The sequence below is a fragment of the Hyla sarda genome, chromosome 5 (assembly GCF_029499605.1).
Source record: "Hyla sarda isolate aHylSar1 chromosome 5, aHylSar1.hap1, whole genome shotgun sequence".
In the NCBI taxonomy this organism is placed as follows: domain Eukaryota; kingdom Metazoa; phylum Chordata; class Amphibia; order Anura; family Hylidae; genus Hyla; species Hyla sarda.
The window spans coordinates 359,721,600-359,746,391 of record NC_079193.1 but is presented as its reverse complement, the minus strand read 5'-3'; the positions used below and the strand labels follow the sequence as shown (position 1 = coordinate 359,746,391).

The 24,792-nt window shown below is 41.4% G+C and overlaps 1 protein-coding gene and 1 long non-coding RNA gene across 3 annotated transcripts in view; one reads left to right on the top strand and one right to left on the bottom strand.

Annotated features, from left to right (window-relative positions):
- Nucleotides 1-24,792, bottom strand: part of NSMCE2 (NSE2 (MMS21) homolog, SMC5-SMC6 complex SUMO ligase) — a 335,532-nt gene that overhangs the window by 159,769 nt on the left and 150,971 nt on the right. The window lies entirely within an intron of this gene.
- LOC130274419 (uncharacterized) lies at nt 419-16,709 on the top strand. The gene is made up of 3 exons (XR_008844362.1): nt 419-515; nt 13,849-13,983; nt 15,344-16,709. It is a non-coding gene; the product is annotated as an uncharacterized LOC130274419 (long non-coding RNA).

Genomic DNA, 24,792 nt, shown 5'->3' with positions numbered 1-24,792 from the left:
GTGTTCTGTACAGGACCCTGAAGAAGCTCCTGTCCTCTATATAGACAGTGATTACAGCTCCCAGCAGATCTTTCTTACTTTTATATGTAAGGACTTTCTTTATGTGTATTAGTTACTTATATTTGTTTAATCCTCACTTTTTCCTATTTTTGGATGACATTTTGGTGGCTTCAGAAGCAATTATCAGGTTTCCATGGAGTTATGGTCTCAACATACAATGGTCGTCCTGGAACCGAATAATATTGTAACTTGAGGGACCACTGTATAAGCAAAGTAGACACAGCAGTCGGCACAGTTACGAACAATTATAGCATCTACACACAGTACACTGGAATAAGAGGTCATAAAGACACAGATGCACTCACCGGGAATTTCAAGAAACTTTTCTTTATTAGCGGTTAGCAAACAGCACAGATTACTGGGTTACAATCCAGATGCCATTACACATAGAGGCGAGGTTACAGCCGTTTCACACCTGTATAGGAGCTTCATCTGACTGTTTCTTGGAATTCCTGGTAAGTGCCTCCCAAATCTACAGCATTTTTTAATGGACTATAAATGATAAAGGGGTCAATGTCCACACAACTTACAGGATAACAAGTCTATTATATTTTGACAGCATTTATACGTACAGTATGTATATTTGCACATACATCTAGGTTTTGTGAATAGGTTACACTTTATACTATGATTCCTTGTGTGTATAGGTTACACTTTATACTATATGATCCCTTGTGTATATAGGTTACACTTTATACTATGATCCCTCATGTGTATAGGTTACACTTTATACTATATGATCCCTCATGTGTATAGGTTACACTTTATACTATATGATCCCTCATGTGTATAGGTTACACTTTATACTATATGATCCCTTGTGTGTATAGGTTACACTTTATTATATGATCCTCCATGTGTATAGGTTACACTTTATACTATATGATCCCTCATGTGTATAGGTTACACTTTATTATATGATCCTCCATGTGTATAGGTTACACTTTATACAGTGACCCCCCAACATGCGATGGCCCCGACATATGATCAAATCGACAGAGGCCATCGCATGTCGATGTCAGCATCGACATACGATGCTTTTATATGTCGGGGCCATCGCATTAACTGCTATACGACAGCGCAAAATGCTTAAGCTGCTGTCGGATAGCAGTGTAATGTGCCCCAGCAGGTTCACTTACCTATCCCTGCTACTCCGGGTCCTCTTCGGGGTCTGGGCCTCGCTTTCCGGTGTCGTTATTACGTAGCTGCGCACGCCATCCCGGCGCAACAACGTAATAACGTCACCAGAAAGCGAAGCCCGGACCCCGGTGAAGATGCGGAAGATGCCGGAGGACCCAGAAGAAGACGCCGGAGCAGCGGGACCCCATCGGGAGCCCTGGGAGACCATCGGGAGCGGTGAGGACGCGGTCCGGAGCGGCAGGGACAGGTGAGTATTTAATGCACTTTTACATTGCACGGATCCCTCAACATACGATGGATTCGACAAACGATGGGTCGTTTGGAACGGATTACCATCGTATGTTGAGGGACCACTGTACTATGATCCCTCATGTGTATAGGTTACACTTTACTACATACCTTCCTTCATTTTTAATTTAGTTATTCCTTGTTTTAATTTCCTTTTTTCATTTATATATCTGAAGAATGTCTTATCCCCTTTTTTCACAGACTGAGTTAGTTTTTCTTCTGCCTGCGCTTTAGAAGTTCTTATAACTTGCTTGGCCTCTTTCTGCCTAGTCTTGTAGATTTCCCTATCTTCATTGGTCTGGGTTGTTTTATAATTACTAAATGCTAGTTTTTTGTTTTTTATGATTTTGGCCACTTCTGCTGAGTACCATAGTGTCTCTTCCTTTTACTGCTTTTACTGACAAGTCTAACGCAATTTTCTGTTGCCTTCAATAAAGCGTCTTTTAAGTAGTCCCATTTCTCCTGGACTCCATGTAATCCGGTCCAGTCTGATAGGGACTCATTTATGACTAATCTCATTTTTTTAAAGTCTGTTTTTCTAAAATCTAAAACTTTAGTTTTTGTGTGGTGTGACTCCTTCACTGTTCTTATATTAAACCACACTGACTCGTGATCACTAGATCCCAAGCTTTCACCTACAATAACATCATATACCAAATCCCCATTTGTGAATACCAAATCCAAAATGGCCTCCCTCCGGGTTGGCTCCTCAACCACTTGTTGTAGGGAATTTAGAATATCTGTACTCCAGGGAGAACTAGCTATTTTGGTTTTCCAGTTTATATCCGGAAGATTGAAGTCTCGCATAATAATAACTTCTCCTTTCATTGTAATTTTAGATATTTCTTCAACTAGTAGTATCATCTAATTCTTTAACTTGGCCAGGTGGTCTATATATCACATCTACACAAGTACCTGTCTGATTACCAAACTGCAACGTAACCCAAACTGACTCTATGTTTGCCTCACTAACTCGTATTAGGTTAGATTTTATGCTATCTTTCTCATTTATAGCCACTCCTCCTCCTTTCTTGCCTTCTCTGTCTCTTCTGTATAAAGAGTACCCTGGTATAGATATGTCCCAGTCATTACTTTCATTAAACCATGTCTCAGTAACAGCCACTAAATCTACATTCTCAGATGCCATTATTGACCCAACTTCATTTTATTACCTAAACTGCGGGAATTTGTAGACAGGACTCTAATCTTGTCATTTCTTAACCTTTGTGCTACTGGCATATTCTGGCATTGTTTCGAGGGACAATTGGACTCATGGATTTTAACTCTTTTGCCCCATCCTCCTTCCTAGTCTAAATACTCCTTAGCAAATTCTTGAAATTGTTCCAAGTAGAGCTATCATGAGACACAAAGCCAAATCCTTGCTCTTGACACCATTTACTAAGCCATAAATTGAACTCCTTAATGCGCCTCTGCCTATCATTCTGAACGTTATGCCCAGGCAGAACTTTAGAAAATGAAACAGTGGATGCAAAATCCTGTACATCATTACCAAGGGTAATAAAAGATTCCTTCATCTCTGAAACTTAATTGCAAGCCAGGTAATTTGTCCCTAGATGGACAAGAACATCCATGTCCCCTTCCTGCTTTGCTTGCTTGACAATATTAAGAATACAACTACTAGCTCTTCTAGCAGTAACACCCGGGAGACATCTCACAAAACCATTTTCCTTAAGCTCCACACTTCTTAAGATTGAATCACCCAGCAACAGCTGCTTCCTTTCAAACTTTACTTTATCTTTTACTCCTTGGCTGCAGTTTTGCATACATTAGACATAAGAGTCGATGGTTCCTCACCCTCTGCTCTTGAGCCAATATCCATGTTGCCCTTACATTCTGAGAGTGCTGCAAATGAATTATGGAGAACCACAGACTGTGGGACATGTCTTCTATTCAAAATGTTAAGTCTTCCAGAACCTACAGTAACCCATCTGCATTTCTAGGGGTCCTCTGTGGCAGTGGCATTGCAGCAGTCCCAGTCTGAGTTTGTTTAACAGATAATTTAAACATCTCAGATTTCAAAAATGCAATTTCCAGCTGCAGCAATTAGAACTGTCTACATCCAAACCTCCAAAGAGTTGTAGCTGTTTCAAAACTACAACTTCCAGCATGCTGTCCGGGCATGCTGGGAGTTGTAGTTTTGATACAGCTGGAGGTCTGCAGTTTGGAGACCAATGCTCTATACCATGACTCCTTGTGTGCATTCAGTTCCAGTCTATGTGTCTATGGGGACTTGTTCTCTTTCCTAGTCCCAGAACGATGCTCAAATACTAAACCTATGGCATTAAGCGGCGCTCAGCATCTGGGATTAGTTTGTTATGTAATTCCTCTATAACGGATATGACGTAGTCTCCACTATTGTCTATATGTTTTGGCACATACAGACTTGACCTGTTCAGGCAGAGTTGCCACCTCAAAGCTTATGTGCATAGGGAATCATTCACTTATGACATGTTTGTTTTATATCATAATAAACCCACGACTGCGGATCATAACAAAGAACGCTGCGGCATGTTTATAGATAAGAGACTGTTCAGTCTCCATGCACATGCATATTATTGTACATATTAATGTACATAGGTGAACTCATACACACTTCAATATACAGGGTGGGCCATTTATACGGATACACCTTAATAAAATGGGAATGGTTTGTGATATTAACTTCCTGTTTGAGGCACATTAGTATATGTGAGCGGGAAAACTTTTCAAGATGGGAGGTGACCATGGCGGCCATTTTGAAGTCAGCCATTTTGAATCCAACTTTTGTTTTTTCAATAGGAAGAGGGTCATGTGACACAACAAACATAGGGAATTTCACAAGAAAAACAATGATGTGCTTGGTTTTAACATAACTTTATTCTTTCATGAGTTATTTACAAGTTCAATGTGCTGCCCATTGTGTTGGATTGTCAATGCAACCCTCTTCTCCCACTCTTCACACACTGATAGCAACACCGCAGGAGAAATGCTAGCACAGGCTTCCAGTATCCGTATACACTGCTATATACTACTATATACACCGCAGGAGAAATGCTAGCACAGGCTTCCAGTATCCGTATACACTGCTATATACTACTATATACACTGCAGGAGAAATGCTAGCACAGGCTTCCAGTATCCGTATACACTGCTATATACTACTATATACACTGCAGGAGAAATGCTAGCACAGGCTTCCAGTATCCGTATACACTGCTATATACTACTATATACACTGCAGGAGAAATGCTAGCACAGGCTTCCAGTATCTGTAGTTTCAGGTGCTGCAGAATGGGCAAAACAAAAATGTGAACAGGACCCTCAGTTTACGCAGAAGATTTTGTTCAGTAATGAGGAAACTTTTATGTGAATGGTGAAGTTAACAAACAAAACCACCGCTATTGGTCTGACACTAACCCACATTGGATAGATCCCTCCAAGACTGTTAATCCAACACAAACGAATGTCCAGCACTTGGTATGCGAATAAAATAATCTTCGTTTATTGAAGTTGCACAGGACAAACAGGTACAAGTGGTCTTTCTGACGCGTTTCGCGCTTAGATGCGCTTAGTCATAAAATAAAGACTTCACATTAAAGACACATTAAAATAGTATTTGTGAGCAATCACGTGACTGATAGAAATCAGATATGTTGGAAAATGTGGTCCGGATTTTCTCTGGTACTTTCTCCGGGTTTTATTCACATTATGGTCCATCACTAATTAATACATACTATATTTTTAGATAAAAGACACACCGGGAAGATATATAAGATAGAGATATATGTATTGAGATCTTAGTCCTCATATTGTTATCAATGTGTTATTATGCTAGAAAACTGTTTTATAATATAAATCCCTTCCAATAAAGAGTTTTATATTTATTCATCAAAAAGGGGTTAATGAATTATATTTATACTATAAACCCAATAAGTAATAATTTTAATAAACAGTGATTAAATCCAATCTTCGATTCAATCCATCTGGATGTATCGTTTTAAGACAAAACATCCAGAAAGTTTCCCTGTTTAGCAAGTGTTTTCTAAGATCTCCCCCTCTTGGATGTTTTTTAACCCTCTCTATACCTTTGACGATCAGGGTGTCAGTGTTACCTCCATGAGATTCACTAAAGTGTTTGGTTAGGGCAGATACCCCTACCTTCATGCCCTTGGTATCTGAAATATGTCTGCGGACACGGACTTTTAATTGATTACTGGTAGATCCCACATATTGCAGTCTGCATTGTGTGCAGGCTGCAAGATATACTACATATTCCGTACTACAATTTATGTAGCTTAATATTGGATATGATATATTAGTAGTATAAGATGTAAAATGGTCTGTTTTTTCCATATAATTACATGTTATACATCTGCCGTGTCCACAGCCCACATTTCCTTTATATTTCAGCCAATTTGTATTGCCCTGTTCAGACTTGGGTTTACTGCTAAATAAGCTGGGTGAAAGCACTGACCCCAATGTTTGGCCTCTTCTAGGGATTACATTAATACCACCCGTGATGACTTCTCTCAATACTGTATCTACTTCAAGAACCGGTAGGTATTTAGTTACAATTTGTTTGATAGTAGAAAACTGTGCACTATATGCAGTTACGAACGTGGGTTTTTTCTTTTTTACAGAGTTTTTGTTCTCATTCTCATTTTTATTTTTACTTATTACCAGAGTGTTCCTATCTCTATCATATGCTCGCTTGTTAGCTATGTCTAGATTATTTTTTGTGTAGCCCCTTTCACTCATTCTTTGATTAAGTTGTTTCATTTCATCTAGAAAAATGGTATTGGACGTACAGTTTCTTTTAGTACGGCACAGTTCTCCATATGGGATGTTCCGTACCACATGTTTCGGGTGACATGATGTAGCCATTAACACAGAATTAGTCGCAGTATCTTTGCGATACGGTCTGAACATGACCCTATCATTATCCACATATAAGGTTACATCTAGAAAATTTATTTTTTCTTTATTCAATTGTACAGTGAACTGTAGATTTAGATCATTATTGTTAATATAATGAACAAATTGTTCAAACTGACTGTCTGTACCCTTCCATACCATGAGTAGGTCGTCTATATAACGCCCCACCCACTGTATGCACTCATGAAAAGGATTATTTTCTGTAAAAATATAATTGATTTCCCAAAATATCATATACAAATTTGCCAACGATGGCGAGTACTTAGCCCCCATCGGAGCTCCCCTGGCCTGAAGGAAAAACTTCTCATCAAACATAAAAAAATTGTGTTTTAATAAAAAATCTACTGCCAATACGAGAAATTCCTTCAGGACAGGGGAGTATGTACTAAATTGATCTAAACAAAAAGTGAGTGCATCTAATCCTTTATCCCATGGTATGGAAGGGTACAGAGCGACTACATCACATGTCACCCAAGTGTAACTTTTGTCCCATTGCATATTTTCTAGCATCATGATTGTGTGCCCCGTGTCTTTTATATACGTTGGGGTGATTTTTGTTAAGGATTGGAGGTGAAAATCCACCCATTCGCCCAACCTTTCCACAAGGGACCCTATACCCGCCACAATAGGTCTTAAAGGTGGGGGGAAGAGTCCCTTGTGGACCTTGGGCAATGAGTGAAACACAGGGACTGTCGGATTTTCTACATACAGGAATTTTTCCAATTTCTCAGTTAAGACACCCATCTCCACCCCCTCTTTCAGTATCTTTTTTAATTTACATTTTATCCATTGTATCGGATTTTCCTTTAATTTTCTATAGATGCTCACATTTTCCAACATTTCGAGGTTCAATTTAGCATAGAGATCAGCATCGAGAACTATGATATTGCCCCCCTTATCAGCATTGCGTACAACTATATAATTGTTATCAGTGAGTTGTTTAAGCGCTATCTTTTCTGCCTTGTTTAGATTGCCCATACCATTTTTCTCGATGCTAGATCCGTACAAATCTACCAGATCCTTTTCCACCAACTCCTGATATCTATCCAGGGCTTCAGAGCGGGAAGCCACAGGATAGAAATCAGGGTTGGTGGTATGGAACTTACGTCCTTCAATTTTATCTGACGTGCTAAGAGACTCTCCCTCCAACAACCTAAGACTAAGCAAATTTTTCTGATCTGTGAAATTTACACACATATTTATATCTGCAACATAATTGCTCTCATCATCATTTAAGCTCTCCTCTATGCTGTTGGAAAAAAAGTGTCTCCGCAACGTCAGTTCTCTTGCAAATTTATTGACATCTAATATAGTTTTAAACAAATTAAATCTATGGGTTGGAACGAAATTCAAACCCTTACTAAGAAGGGATATTTGACTTTCTGTTAATATACAAGCTGATAAGTTTAGCACGGGAATGTCCTGCGTGTTACAAGTGAGCGCAAGGGGTATCTTTCTTCCCCTCTTATGTTTGCGCCCCGCTCGTCTCGCGCCCCGTTTGGGTGAACCTTGGGTTTTGCTCCCATTGACTCAGGATCTCTTTGAGTCATGGAGATAGAGTCCACGGAAGATGCACTTGACAGTCCATGGTGAAAGTCATCTTGGGACGTGTCTACATCAGAAAAACTGACACGTCTTGCGGCATTATTCTTGTTTTTATTGTTGCGTTTTTTATGTTTCTTTGACTTTCTTAAAATGGAACGAGGGTTATGTCCATTATTATTATCTTTATCCATGAACCATGAAAACACCTGATCCTTTTTGTAATCATTTGTATCTCGACTGAATTTATTTCTTTTTATATCCATAATGTCCTAATGTGAGCATCTATAGAAAATTAAAGGAAAATCCGATACAATGGATAAAATGTAAATTAAAAAAGATACTGAAAGAGGGGGTGGAGATGGGTGTCTTAACTGAGAAATTGGAAAAATTCCTGTATGTAGAAAATCCGACAGTCCCTGTGTTTCACTCATTGCCCAAGGTCCACAAGGGACTCTTCCCCCCACCTTTAAGACCTATTGTGGCGGGTATAGGGTCCCTTGTGGAAAGGTTGGGCGAATGGGTGGATTTTCACCTCCAATCCTTAACAAAAATCACCCCAACGTATATAAAAGACACGGGGCACACAATCATGATGCTAGAAAATATGCAATGGGACAAAAGTTACACTTGGGTGACATGTGATGTAGTCGCTCTGTACCCTTCCATACCATGGGATAAAGGATTAGATGCACTCACTTTTTGTTTAGATCAATTTAGTACATACTCCCCTGTCCTGAAGGAATTTCTCGTATTGGCAGTAGATTTTTTATTAAAACACAATTTTTTTATGTTTGATGAGAAGTTTTTCCTTCAGGCCAGGGGAGCTCCGATGGGGGCTAAGTACTCGCCATCGTTGGCAAATTTGTATATGATATTTTGGGAAATCAATTATATTTTTACAGAAAATAATCCTTTTCATGAGTGCATACAGTGGGTGGGGCGTTATATAGACGACCTACTCATGGTATGGAAGGGTACAGACAGTCAGTTTGAACAATTTGTTCATTATATTAACAATAATGATCTAAATCTACAGTTCACTGTACAATTAAATAAAGAAAAAATAAATTTTCTAGATGTAACCTTATATGTGGATAATGATAGGGTCATGTTCAGACCGTATCGCAAAGATACTGCGACTAATTCTGTGTTAATGGCTACATCATGTCACCCGAAACATGTGGTACGGAACATCCCATATGGAGAACTGTGCCGTACTAAAAGAAACTGTACGTCCAATACCATTTTTCTAGATGAAATGAAACAACTTAATCAAAGAATGAGTGAAAGGGGCTACACAAAAAATAATCTAGACATAGCTAACAAGCGAGCATATGATAGAGATAGGAACACTCTGGTAATAAGTAAAAATAAAAATGAGAATGAGAACAAAAACTCTGTAAAAAAGAAAAAACCCACGTTCGTAACTGCATATAGTGCACAGTTTTCTACTATCAAACAAATTGTAACTAAATACCTACCGGTTCTTGAAGTAGATACAGTATTGAGAGAAGTCATCACGGGTGGTATTAATGTAATCCCTAGAAGAGGCCAAACATTGGGGTCAGTGCTTTCACCCAGCTTATTTAGCAGTAAACCCAAGTCTGAACAGGGCAATACAAATTGGCTGAAATATAAAGGAAATGTGGGCTGTGGACACGGCAGATGTATAACATGTAATTATATGGAAAAAACAGACCATTTTACATCTTATACTACAAATATATCATATCCAATATTAAGCTACATAAATTGTAGTACGGAATATGTAGTATATCTTGCAGCCTGCACACAATGCAGACTGCAATATGTGGGATCTACCAGTAATCAATTAAAAGTCCGTGTCCGCAGACATATTTCAGATACCAAGGGCATGAAGGTAGGGGTATCTGCCCTAACCAAACACTTTAGTGAATCTCATGGAGGTAACACTGACACCCTGATCGTCAAAGGTATAGAGAGGGTTAAAAAACATCCAAGAGGGGGAGATCTTACAAAACACTTGCTAAACAGGGAAACTTTCTGGATGTTTTGTCTTAAAACGATACATCCAGATGGATTGAATCGAAGATTGGATTTAATCACTGTTTATTAAAATTATTACTTATTGGGTTTATAGTATAAATATAATTCATTAACCCCTTTTTGATGAATAAATATAAAACTCTTTATTGGAAGGGATTTATATTATAAAACAGTTTTCTAGCATAATAACACATTGATAACAATATGAGGACTAAGATCTCAATACATATATCTCTATCTTATATATCTTCCCGGTGTGTCTTTTATCTAAAAATATAGTATGTATTAATTAGTGATGGACCATAATGTGAATAAAACCCGGAGAAAGTACCAGAGAAAATCCGGACCACATTTTCCAACATATCTGATTTCTATCAGTCACGTGATTGCTCACAAATACTATTTTAATGTGTCTTTAATGTGAAGTCTTTATTCTATGACTAAGCGCATCTAAGCGCGAAACGCGTCAGAAAGACCACTTGTACCTGTTTGTCCTGTGCAACTTCAATAAACGAAGATTATTTTATTCGCATACCAAGTGCTGGACATTCGTTTGTGTTGGATTTACTGTGGAAGCCGGGGCGGTGCCGGCAGGTCCGAGACACAGGTGTGCGCATTGCAGGAGTGAGCTGTATCTTGCTTGGATACCTCCAAGACTGTTGGAACACAAGAATTGATGGTATGGTGTGGTATATGGGGTACAAAGATAGTGGGGCCATTCTTCATCAATGGAAACCTCAAGGCCACTGGATATGTGAAATTGCTACATGATGATGTGTTTCCCTCTTTATGCACTGAAGCTGCACGTTCCCTGAGTTTTTCCAGCAGGATGGTGCAGCATCACATTATGGGTGTCAGGTCTGAGCAATCCTAGATGAGCCGTTTCCTGGAAAGTGGATTGGTCGTCGCGGGCCAGTTGAATGGCCCCCAAGGTCTCCCGATCTGACCCCCTTAGACTTTTATCTTTGGGTCATCTGAAGCAATTGTCTATGCTGTGAAGATACGAGATGTGCAGCACCTGAAACTATGGAGCGAGAGAGAGAGAGAGAGAGAGAGAGAGAGAGATGGTGCACCACCACATTATGGGTGTCAGGTCCGAGCATTCCTAGATGATTAGTTTCCTGGAAAGTGGATTGGCCATCATGGGCCAGTTGAATGGCCTCCAGGGTCTCCCGATCTGACCCCCTTAGACTTTTATCTTTGGGGTCATCTGAAGGCAATTGTCTATGCTGTGAAGATACACGATGTGCAGCACCTGAAACTAAGGAGAGAGAGAGAAAGAGAGAGAGATGCAGGAGCAGATGCAGACTTGCATGGGACAAAACTCTGCACCTCACACTGACGCTAAGGGTGTATGGAGTGGGCTCCTGACTCGAGCCTTCTTCATACTTGGCGACCCACGGCTGATTTCATTAGCCAGGGGCCGCTACTAATAGTCTGGCTGTGGCTGCCTATTAACTCTTTAGATCACCACTGTCAAAGTTGACAGCGGTGTCTAAAGGGATCTTTTAACCATCCCTGGCGACCTAGCGGGGGTGGATAGCCCCCCCGCAGCGTTCCCCTGTGGAGGTAGCCGGAGGGCTTACCTCTGCATTCATGGCAGCCCCGATAGATCTGCATTTGATTGAGCCTGCCTTGAGCAGGCTCAACAAGATGAACACAGAACAATGGAGTTCAATAGAACTGCATAGATCTGTATGAGGAATGTAAATTATTCCTCCTAAAAAATATATTTAAATAAAGAAAGTTTAATAAAAGTTTAAATACACCCATTAACCCCTTCCATATTAAAAGTTCATATCACCCCCCTTTTCCATATAAAAATATGTAAACATAATAAAAATAAACATATTTGGCATCAGCGCGTGCGTAATTGTCTGAACTATTAAAAAATAACATTTTATATCCCGTACGGTAAATGACGTTTTTTGTTTATAACATCATATCCCGGAAAAAATTAAGCAATAAAGTGTTCAAAAAGTCCGATTTTTTTATTTTTATTAAAAAGTAAAAAAATTATAGTAATTATTAAAACATGAAGGAAACTAAACAAATTTGGTATTGGTGTTATCAGGCCGACCTAAAGTATCAAAATAATATGTAGGTTTGACCACAAGGTGAATGGCGAAAAAAAACAAAAAAAAACTAATTAGCATTTTTTTCAATTTCACCTTACACATTATTTATTTTTGCTTCAGAGCATAAGTTAGGGAAAAATGAAAGGTGTCATTACAAAGTATACTTGGCTCTGCAAAAAACAAGCCTCATATGGGTCTGTAGATAGAAAAATAAGAGTTATGGCTATTATAGGGCGAGGAGGAAAAATGAAAGTGCAGAAATGAATAAAGACATTATTTACGTACTATTTTGTTTGAAATTATTTTATCTACCAGGACAAGTACCTGTAGATTTTCTTGAGGGACAAGAAGATTGTGTTCCGCTTTAGTCCCATGGACAAGTAGTCTTTTCTTTAAATTTCCACACCCCTGTGCCATTTCATCAGCACCCTGTGCCATTTGGGAGGTTTGCGGGACTGTGCAGGATTTTGTGAGACCCCCAGTATGTTCTGTGGCCGCACAATCCTGCTTGCATCAACCTCATTACCGCCCGTGCATGTCATTTCTTTTATAAGGTCCCGCGAGATGCCAATCCCGATTCAGAGCTCTAGACTACACAACTTCCTGTAAGGAGGGGGGGGGTGAGTCAGAAGCTGCTGAGACAATACCACACTGACAATAAGAGGACTACACAAGCAAAAAAAAATGCTGAAAACAGTACAATTGTGATTTATGATTTCGAAATAATATGATAAATTCCCCTATCTCAGTAAATTAGATGTATTGCGATGATCGTTTAATTTAAATACAATTTTAATTACAATACAACATTTTATGGGGGCTATCCCAAAATGTATGCTTGTCACCTACCTATGGTATAGATGATAAGCAGTTGATTGGTAAAGGTCGAACCACAGGGACCTCCACCGATCTTAAAAACAGGATTCCCTTGTCTCACAAGTGTTTGTGTGATCCTATGGGTGTCCCAGTGGTCGGACCCCACTGATAACATACTTATCTATTCTAAGAGGCATATGTTGAGGGAAGATGCGGATGGCACCACTGGACGCTAACTGAGCAAACTGAAATTAATCATATAGATATTGGGAAGTCATAGCAATCTGAGGGGTGCAAGGAGCTAAGAAAATACAGCATGAGGAAAATAAAAAAACGGAGAAAAATTAGCTGCCGAGCACTCACCTCTAAAAATCTTCAAACTTTATTAGGTCATTAAAATGGAGACAGGTTCCTGGCAGTAGAAAAATGAAAAAAAGGGGCCGCGGCATGGTTGGGCGTTCACGAGGCCTCCTTTTTTTCATTTTTCTACTGCCAGGAACCTGTCTCCATTTGACCTAATAAAGATTGAAGATTGTTAGAGGTGAGTGCTCGGCAGCTTGTTTTTCTCAGTTTTTTTAATTTTACTTATCTATTCTATTTAAATTCAAATCTTGGGACATTTTGCAAAAATGTGTATAAAATCCAGTACACAGCCATGTAATGTCCATAGACAAACCAGATGTGGCTGCTAAATGGAGCCGATGGAGACCCACCCATGCAATCGAAAGAGAAGAGTAACAACTAGGGATCATATGGCTTCCTCCACTCTCCAGCACAGCAGTCACCTTCAGTGATGTAATCCAAAGGTATTGACGCATTATTATTCACTGTCTTTTTAGTCCATATATTTGTTCTTGAACATAGAAGCAGCTGTCTCAACAATGCCATGAGAAAGTGCAAATGTTTTATGTAGTGTGTAATATCTTAAGAACTTTGGTCTTTTTTTTTTATGCCAAATTAGATGACTGTTTCTCTTAAGAACTCCACTGATATATCAGATGTGAACACGCAGGACATCTTGTGAGAACATAAGAGGTGCCTGGCACGAGTCCATCAACAATACCAGGATGCTGCCAATGTGCATTGAAGCAGGGAGGTGAACTGTTTGCTTTTTTGCTCTTTAATGGTTATTGCATCATTTCCATGTCGTCTTCTTCAGGTCGTTAGACTGACAAGACAGAAAGCTATGTGCCTCAAACCAAAATGTGAATCCAGAGATGTAATGTTCCTGGCTCCATGGGCCTTAGGACTTCACCAATTATTTTGTATTCAACCTTTTAAAGGGGTACTCCACTGGCCAGCTCCCGGAACATTTTGTTCCGAACGCTGGGTGCGGGCTGCTGGGGTCGTGAAGTCATGGCCACACTCCTTGTGATGTCACGTCACACCCCCTCAATGCAAGTCTATGGGAGGTGGCGTGGCAGCCGCCACGCCCCCTCCCATAGACTTGCATTGAGGGAGTGTGACGTGACGTCACAAGGGGTGTGGCCGTGATGTCTCATAGACTTGCATTGAGGGAGTGTGACGTGACTTCACAAGGGGTGTGGCCGTGACGTCTCAACCTCGCAGCCCGTACCCAGCGTTTGGAACAAAATGTTCCGGACGGTGGGCCAGTGGAGTACCCCTTTTTTCAGCAGTTATAGAAAACTGAAATTCTCCTTCACTAGGCTCCCGTGTTTGGAGAATTAGGGCTATGGAGGGTTTCACATTCCCTGCTTAGTAGTTCAAGTGTCAAACCAGCTACAACACCATTCTTGCACAGACTAGTAACTTTCCTCTTCTTCCATTTTCTCTCAAGTGATGGATCCAGAAAGAGCTTTATTCGTCATTCAGTGGTCAATACAAATCATACAATAAATTACAATCGCACAAAGCATGACGGTACAATATACAGCACAGGTTCCCTAAGCTATACACCGTACGACATGCTACGCTAACACTCGCTCCATCACTCAATATCGGAGAAACAAAGTCAAAAAACAAGAGTCATAGCTGGAATAAAATGTGTCTGGAGATGTTAGGGAGAACTGGGATATCTTTGGGGGCCAGTCTGCAGAATTGCCCTTTTCTCTAAGGGAGACATTAGTTCATATATATCAGTGGTCTCCAAACTGTGGACCTCAAGATATTGCACAACTATAATTCTTAGTACAAAAAAAAAAACAATATGGTTTGAAAATTACCGAACTGGAGTCATTAGCTAACTCCTTCTAGCTCAATGAAATAAATGGGGTATGGCAGGGGTCTGGTGGGGATACAGCAGGAGCTGGTTTTCTAATTCTTTTACCGGCTGTGATATGTCCAAAATCTGATGCGAGTGCAGCCCTAAATGGATTCTGCAACAGAGCACTAATGTAGATGTGAACATAGCCTTAGATCAGCCTGGCACAGCCATGAGGCCAGTGAGACAATAACCTGAGTCTGAAACGTGTTTTTTTTGTTGTTTTTTTTTCCAGGAAAGTATAATGAAGTTTATAGAATAAAAACAGGAAAAATACGAGATCCCGGTAGCATGAGAGATAAAAGAAAAATACCATTTTATTTTCATAGCCGCCCTTTTTGTACTTCGGATCAGTGCTGTATGAGATCATAAGAACAACACAATCCTGTTTCCGACAGAGCAGAACTCTTCAGGCTGAGAACAGAGCACCAGGTCCAGCATGTGGAAGCCACTTCCTTTTATCTGACAGAGGAAGGAAGAAAATGTCGGCCCAATTAATAAACAACCAGAAGCCGCAGGGACTGCGAGGAGAGAGTCAGAGGCGCCAGGGGCGCAGAGCTCATGACTCGTCCCCGACAAAGAAGAATTCAGCTCCGTTTAGCAGGTCATGGACAGGAAAGCTCGTAAGCTCAATTATTACAATCGACAATCGCCTGCGCTAATTTATCATGCTAGAAAAAATATTTTATGACACGTAGAAAAAAATGGTCAGGCTGACATGTGTACAATGAGGCTTCTACCTTCTAGCACTATTTGTACTGTTACTATCAAAGACATCAATTCTTAAGGAGGCGATGTCAAACACTACTCATAACCATGTGATCCTTCAAAATATTTTTTTTCTTTTGTCAAAAATGTACTAATGTACATTTCATAGGGTACAACAGCTCCTGTCAGCGAAGAAACAATGCAACAGAGAAACTGTGCCCGACTGTAGTGTTGGGTCTTGCTGTCCATGGCTAAGACAGGATGTTTTTTTCAGAGTTTTCTCTGCTCTGGCTTACATTCCAACAGAAGACCCCCCCCCCCCACAAAAAAAAAAATGATGTTCATATGAACCAGAAAGTACCCAAACTTGCCATGAGTCATGTGGGAACCAATTCTGTGCACTCAAAATTCTATAGAACGTGTACAAACCACACAATGGGTTATTTACGGACCAAAGTCTTAATCAGGGAAACCTGTTGAGGGTACATTCACACGTACATAGATTTAATGCGCAGGATTTGATGCGCAGGATTTTCTGCTGCACATTTCAATGAAAACTAAATGACTGAGCACAACTTCTAATCGGCAGTTACAAATCCTGCGCATCAAATCTGCGCAGGATCCTGAACATGTGAACGTACCCTGAAGAAGAGTTTGTCCTTTCAAAATGCGTTGTAGGCTATAGCTATATTAAAGAGACTTGTTTTTTCTACTTCCCTGTCAGGTTATATTTTACCTCACAGAGCTTGGGCTGTTAAGGGATTTCGCCGATAGGTAGACCAATCTTTCTGCATGGAGTCCATTCAGAATTGCTGTCACTAATCAAAGTCTGTCATACTATTCCTAAACAACTCTGATTAGACCCCTATACTAGAACATTTAAGTTCTTTACTATAATGCTGGCACCAAAGTAGATTTACCTATGACCAACTCTAAAGGCCTTTGGCTTCGGACCCTATTTCGTTGAATGAATCAGCCAGTGCCTCTTGCCCTTACCTCCTAGGTCTGCGCTTAAGGGTTTATCCAAAAGATGAACCATTGTTCCTTATCCATACGGTATAACTAACTGATATTGTGTGTGTGTGTGTGTTTGCCGGTGGGGGGGGGGGACTGTGTCCGACTGCTGGACCCCCACTGACCCCGAGTCAACTGTCCTCCCAATAAATGAAGTGGTAGCGATCATGCTTGACCACTGTTCCAATCATTCTCTATGGGACTCCTGTACATTGCCAAGCACTCCAAAGTGCTGCAGTGTCCAGCTCTCCCTTTATAGCCCCCAGTGTCTCAGACCGGAGCAGACCAAATCCAGGCAATGTCAATCAAAAACGAAAAGGTCCAGCGCTTGAGTCGGTGAATTCAAGAGGATTTATTTGCAGATTAAAGGGGTATTCCAGGAAAAAAAACTATTTTTTTCATATCAACTGGATCCAGAAAGTTAAACAGATTTGTAAATTACTTCTATAAAAAAAATCTTAATCCTTTCAATAATTATCAGCTGCTGAAGTTGAGTTGTTGTTTTCTGTCTGGCAACAGTGCTCTCTGCTGACATCTCTGCTTGTCTCGGGAACTGCACAGAGAAGAAGAGGTTTGCTATGGGGATTTGCTTCTAAACTGGGCGGTTCCCAATATAAAAAAAAAAGTTTTTTCCTGGATAACCCATTTAAATACAGGTACAGACCAGGTGACGCGTTTCGGCTGCTAGTTCACAACCTTAGTCATACCAAGTTCATTGCCAAGCATTGAATAATACTCAGAAGTATCATAGACCGCGAAAAGAGCAGCGGCATAGCACGAGCCCTACTGAGCCACTGACCTTTGCTCTAATGAAAGGTGGGGGGGCCAGCAGTCAGACTCCCACCTATCAGTTATTTATCCCCTTTCCACAGCCCATTTAATACAGATCCAGGAGTTAAAGGGGTTATCCAGGAAAAAACTTTTTTTTATATATCAACTGGCTCCAGAAAGTTAAACAAATTTGTAAATTACTTCTATTAAACAATCTTAATCCTTTCAGTACTTATGAGCTTCTGAAGTTAAAGTTGTTCTTTTCTGTCTAAGTGCTCTCTGATGACACCTGTCTCGGGAACCGCCCAGTTTAGAAGAGGTTTGCTATGGGGATTTGCTTCTAAACAGGGCGGTTCCCGAGACACGTGTCATCAGAGAGCACTTAGACAGAAAAGAACAACCTTAACTTCAGAAGCTCATAAGTAGGGATCGACCGATATCGTTTTTTTAGGGCCGATACCGATAATCGTTGCAGTTTAGGGCCGATAGCCGATAACTTATACCGATATTCCGGTATAAGTTATCGGCTATTTAACCCCCTGCGACACCGCTGCAGATTATTGATTTAAAGCGGGCGCTTTAAATCAATGATCTGCAGTGGCTTTTGCGGGGCCATAGGCCGCCGCCGCCACCCACTTCTCTCCCCCTACCTGTCAGGGTGGTCCGGGCCATCCATCCTTCCCTTCTGTAGTGTCCGGGGCATTCCGGGTGAAGGGTGCAACGGTCCGGGCTGTCCTTCTTCTCCGGCGGTCATCTTCTCCACTCCGGGAAGGCTCCGGCCTAGTACGCTGCATAGACGCCGCTGCGCAGTGATGCCCGTGCGCAGCGACGCACCTGACGTCACGGCGTAGCGACGTCTATGCAGCGTACTAGGCCGGAGCCTGCCCGGAGTGGAGAAGATGACCGCCGGAGAAGAAGGACAGCCCGGACCGGTTCACTCTTCACCCGGAACGCCCCCGGACACTACAGGAGGGAAGGATGGATGGCCCGAACCACCCCCATTACGGGTAAGTTTAATTTTTTTATTGACTCGGAGGGTGGGGGAGGGGCCCGACCGGTATAGCGGTATGGGCAAAAATCCATACCGGTATACCGCCCAGCATCACGGTGGGGGGTGCGACGCGGCGGGTCGGGGGGGGGGGGTGGCGGTCGCGGCGCGGTGGGGGCGGTGCGGGGGGCGGGGCATTATCGGCTTATCGGCAAGGTAATTGCTGATACCGATAATACCCAAAATCGTGATTATCGGCCATACCGATAATCGGTCGATCCCTACTCATAAGTACTGAAAGGATTAAGATTTTTTAATAGAAGTAATTTACAAATCTGTTTAACTTTCTGGAGCAAGTTGATTTTTTTTTCCTGGAATACCCCTTTAAGGGTGGGAAATAAAAGGTGAATTTAGTCAATGAAATAAGGTCTGAAGCCAAAGGCCTCCAGAGTTGGTGCCAGGTTTGCCAGAGTGGGAGCCGCTATTACAGATTGGCTCTATGTTCTGGCACCAAGAGGAGTATTCCTACCATGTAACACGTAAAAGGAAATTAGACATTTCTGTGATGAAAAAATAGCAGTCACGGTGCGAACAGGCTGAGCTCCATGAATACATGGAAAGAATCACATTTCACTTCTAAGAAAAAGCAGCACAAATGTACACCAATAAAAGGTAACCGGGAACAGCAAGTAACACAACGCTCAGCTTGGAGGACATTTCCACAGTAACAAGTGAGATATCGAATGTACAGAGATGGAATCACACATTCTCCTAATGCAATTAGATTTCTCTGGAAATAGAAAAAATTACATCTAATAAAGAGCTATTCCTATTCAACTGAAGTGAAGCACATATGACAAAAATATGAAAGATGTGCACAATCTATGCCAGTTGTCTCAAACTGTGGCCCTCCAGATGTTGCAAAACGTCAACTCCCAGCATGCCCGGACAGCCAACGGCTGTCCGGGCATGCTGGGAGTTGACGTTTTGCAACATCTGGAGGGCCACAGTTTGAGACCACTGATCTATGCTGAACAAACTCCACAGGGCACTGATTTTTGTTAAAGGGGTACTCCGGTGGAAAACAATTATTTACTGGTGTCAGAAATTTAAGCAGATTTGTAAATTACTTCTATTAAAAAATCTTAATCCTTCCAGTACTTATCAGCTGCTGTATGCTCCAGAGGAAGTTGTGTAGTTCTTTCCAGTCTGACCACAGTGCTCTCTGCTGACACCTCTGTCCATGCCATTAACTGTATAGAGCAGGAGAGGTTTGCTATGGGGATTTGCCCCCTACTCTGGACAGTTCCTGACATGGACAGAGGTGTCAGTAGAGAGCACTGTGGTCAGACTGGAAAGAACTACACAACTTCCTGAGGAGGGCCACAGTTTGAGACCACTGATCTATGCTGAACAAACTCTACAGGGCACTGTTTTTTTGTTAAAGGGGTACTCCGGTGGAAAACAATTATTTACTGGTGCCAGAAAGTTAAAAAGATTTGTAAATTACTTCTATTAAACAAATCTTAATCCTTCCAGTAATTATCAGCTGCTGTATGCTCCAGAGGAAGTTGCGTAGTTCTTTCCAGTCTGACCACAGTGCTCTCTGCTGACACCTCTGTCCATGCCAGTAACTGTCCAGAGCAGGAGAGGTTCGCTATGGGGATTTGCCCCTACTCTGGACAGTTCCTGACATGGACAGAGGTGTCAGTAGAGAGCACTGTGGTCAGACTGGAAAGAACTACACAACTTCCTCTGGAGCATACAGCAGCTGATAAGTACTGGAATATTAAGATTTTTTAACAAAAGTCATTTACAAATCTGTATAACTTTCCGGAGCCAGTTGATTTGAAAAAAATGTTTTCCACCAGAGTACCCCTTTAAGGGGATCTGAAGGTGTAAAATGAGAATAATAAAGTATGCAAATTAGGTCTCGTCCAGTTTTTTTCCTTCCTTTTGCAGGGAGCTTGTTTGCATACAACGTTAAACAAAAACAATAGAGACATTATGGAACACGGCCGTCAAATAAAGGCTCTTTTACATAGGTCGATTATTGGGCAAGCTAACGTTCCATGGAACGATCATTCCCGATAATCAGCCCTTATCAAAAGGACAGTGATCGGCCGAGGAATAAGCAAACACTTGTTTGTGGGGTCATTGAATCTTTTGTGCATCATTTTAAAAGATAGTTGTCGGCTGTAGAGATGAGCGAGGTTACAGTGATTCCATTCGTCACAAACTTCTCGGCTCGGCGGTTGCTGCCTTTAGCCTGAATAAATTAGTCCAGCTTTTAGGTGCTCCGGTGGGCTGGAAAAGGTGGTTACAGTCCTAGGAGAGGGTTTCCAGCCACCGGAGCACCTGAAAGCTGGACTAATTTATGCAGGATAAAGTCATCAACCGCCGAGCCGAGAGGTTCGCGACTAATCGAATCACTGTAACTTTGCTCATCTCTAGTCGGATGCCCACCACCCTCATTGCCACTGCTCCATTTGTTCTCTATGGGGCTTCCAGATATCTTGGGATAACCCCTTTAAAGGAGTTTGATTAATCTGAGTAGTGAAGAATAACTTATCCCCTATCCACTGGGACCCCTTCGCCATCTTCTGAATGGGGCCCTGGCAGTCTGCTGGGAGGGGACGTGCCAACCCAGCACAGAGCAGCAGCCGACATGCCCACTCCATGTATCCATAGAGATACTTGTAGGGGTCATGTCGGCCGTGGCTTCCTGTGGGGGTTGGAACGGCCGCTTCTGGCAGAATGCCGGGGCCACAGCAGTCTATAACTTATCCCCTATATTTCACTGCACTACTTGTTTAAGGTCCTGTTCACATTTGTGTTGTTACTGCTCTGCTCCGTCATAGGAAAAAAAACATTGAGAATACCAGTAGGGTCGGATCCCTTACATATTGGACACCATTGGCATTAGTCCATCCCTAGCTCAATCGGGTTTATTTGGTCTCCAGCATTTAATCAAACGAAAAAAGCTCTGCATGCTGCACTATTATGTCATTTTTGATTAAACCTCTGATGAACATGTGAATAAAGTGAAAGCACCTGTCTAAACAAGAGCCCCAGAATCATATGTAAGTCTGTACCTACAGGAAACGATCACTCCATTGTGATCTGTGACTAAAGTTTGTCTACAGGTAGTATGAGAACCCCCCACCAGTATCATCATTAGTTAATCCCAATGCTTTCCCGCTCCACTGGCTCTGCCTCCTTCTGATTGGCTGATGAGTGTAACACAAATCTAACACAGATACAGCCAGTGCTGTGGAGTCGGACAAAACTTTGGGTACCTGGAGTCAGAGTCGGCTAACAATGCACCGACTCCGACTCCTACAAAATTTAGATTGTAATTTAAAAAAAGCAAGTTTAAATGTCCCAATTCACAAAAAGTTATAATTAATGACTTCTCTACTGTAAGAATAAAGACCAATGTATGCAGTGCCGCACGTAACCGCAAAACAAACACGTTAAGTGACCGTGAAGAAGCTTTTCATGTGCTTCACTATATGGCACACAACGCACAATTAGGAGCGGCAATACTTATACTTTCCATAGTGTTGTGTTCTGCTGTTACAGGGAACCCATGGGTAACCTAGCCTCTCACTGATAAGGGATTAAGGAAATATGTTATTTGCAGGACTAAAGACACTTGTATAAGTGAAGGGAATGGAGGGTCAATAGTTCAAGACTGAAGCTGTAAACCATTGGAAAAACTGCTGCCATTCAGCTAAGGCTATAAAAACTTGTAAACTCGATTGTTAGCTTAAACTTTAAACATGACTATGGGATTCTACTAGGGAAATCATGTTTTATAATAAATGCCCCTTCCTAGATGCTCCCACTGCCCTATCTTCAGCAGGAGATCAGCACACAAACTGTTCAATACAGTAGACTGTTGGCTTCCCAGCCAGTAGTCCTGTGGTAATGACACGTATGTTGCCTTTCTTTCCTTCAAGGAATGTATCAAATACATTTGCATATTAATACAGAGGAGTCGGAGAGTCGGGTGTACAAAAAACTGCGGAGTTGGAACATTTATCTACCGACTCCACAGCCCTGGATTCAGTAGGAGGTCAAGGTGGGGAGAGATTTCTATTACAGCCAGGGAAAAATGACAACACCATCAGTGAGAAAAAGATGGACATCAGGACATTTCTGCACATAATCTGAGACACCAAAGTTAGAAGTGGAAGTGCCTAAAACTAAATTGTATTGATATGCATAAAATACCACCCTATAAAGACAAGTGTATTCCCAAGAGAAAAGGTGCTCTCAAAATAATATAAATAGTACAAAAAGATACAGTTGCATCTATAAACAATGGCCAAATGCTATAATGTATCAGTCATGCAAGATGGTATTACTCAATCGTATGTCAGTAAGGTATTTATTTAGTACCAAATATACTCAAGAAAAATCAGATCAGATCAATACTCATGTATTGTCAGGTATACCCCCAAAAATATATATCAATATCAAGTCCCAACGTACATTTCTGTCCCACAGTGCTGTTTAAAATATTCACAGGGGGCGTCCTCAGGGGATCAATATTTCTATACCAAGAAATACATATGGGTATATACATATATACAAGGATACTCAATAAAAATGTCAAGATAAATGGAGTCCACAGCAAATGCTGTATAGAGTAAACTCTTAACAAGTAAACAATTAGCACATTCTCTGCATATGAATTAATGCATGACTCAGACCAATGTTATGTCTGCATATAAAACACAATTGTAAAACATGTCCCCAGTTCACACTGTTCGGCGCAGTTCAGGAGCATTTCCACATACAGAGGGAGTGCACACTAGTACTCAGTGTGTGGGAGCATAGACTCATGTATCGCCCAGATCGAATCATTCCTAACAGACCTGCAGTGGCAGGTCAGCGAATCTGTTCGCCCGCGTGGCGCCACGCGGGCGAACGGACTCGCTGACCTGCCACTGCAGGTCTGTTAGGATCCGGGAGACACGTGAGTCTATGCTCCCACACACTGAGTGCTAGTGAGCACTCCTTGTGAGTATCCTTGCATATATGTATATACCCATATGTATTTCTTGGTATAGATATATTGATCCCCTGAGGACGCCCTCTCTGGATATTTTAAACAGCACTGTGGGACAGAAACGTATGTTGGGACTTGATATTGATATATTTTTTTGGGGGTATACCTGACAATACATAAGTACTTATCTGATTTTTCTTGAGTATATTTGGTACTACATAAATACCTTACTGACATACGATTAAGTAATACCATCTTGCATGACTGATACATTATAGCTTTTGGCCGTTGTTTATAGATGCAACCGTATCTTTTTGTACTATTTATATTATTTTGAGAGCACCTTTTCTCTTGGGAATACACTTGTCTATATAGGGTGGTATTTTAATGCATATCAATAAAATTCAGTTTTAAGCACTACCCCTTCTAACTTTGATTTAACTAGCTGGGAACTACTATAAATTACTTGTTCGGCATATAACCTCATTCTATATGTAATCTTGCATAATCTGAGACACACAAGCATTAGTAACTGGAGACATGCAGAGTTGTATTAATCCAGGACCACCAGTGTTGGGCCAACGGGTTAACATTCCATTACATAACCATGAAAGAGGGTGCAAAAGACTATTTCTAAATTCTGGTAATTGTAAGCGTAGTATGTAAAAAGAGACAGGAGGCTATGGTTTAGAACTAGGGAAAATTAAAGGGGTACTCCGCTGCTCAGCGTTTGGAACAAACTGTTCCGAACGCTGGAGCCGCCACCGGGAGCTTGTGACATCATAGCCCCCCCCCCCAATGCAAATCTATAGGAGGAGGCGTGACGGCTGTCATGCCCCCTCCCATAGACTTGCATTGAGGGGGCGGGGTGTGACATCATGAGGGGCCAGGGCTATGATGTCACAAGCTCCCGGTGCCGGCTCCAGCGTTCAGAACAGTTTGTTTGAAATGTTGAGCAGCAGAGTACCCCTTTAAATCCATGTACAACTGGTATTTGTGCTATAGACTGGGTACGTTCCCACTCCGGAATCTTCGCTCGCAGAATTCAGCGAGCGGAGATTCCATCTGAAATACTTTTCGGTAGGACCGCACGGCACTGCACCATCACCATTGACGGCTACGCAGTGCCCGCGGACTTCCGTGCAAAGAATGTTCACTGCGCGTAATTCCGCTCAAGGAATTC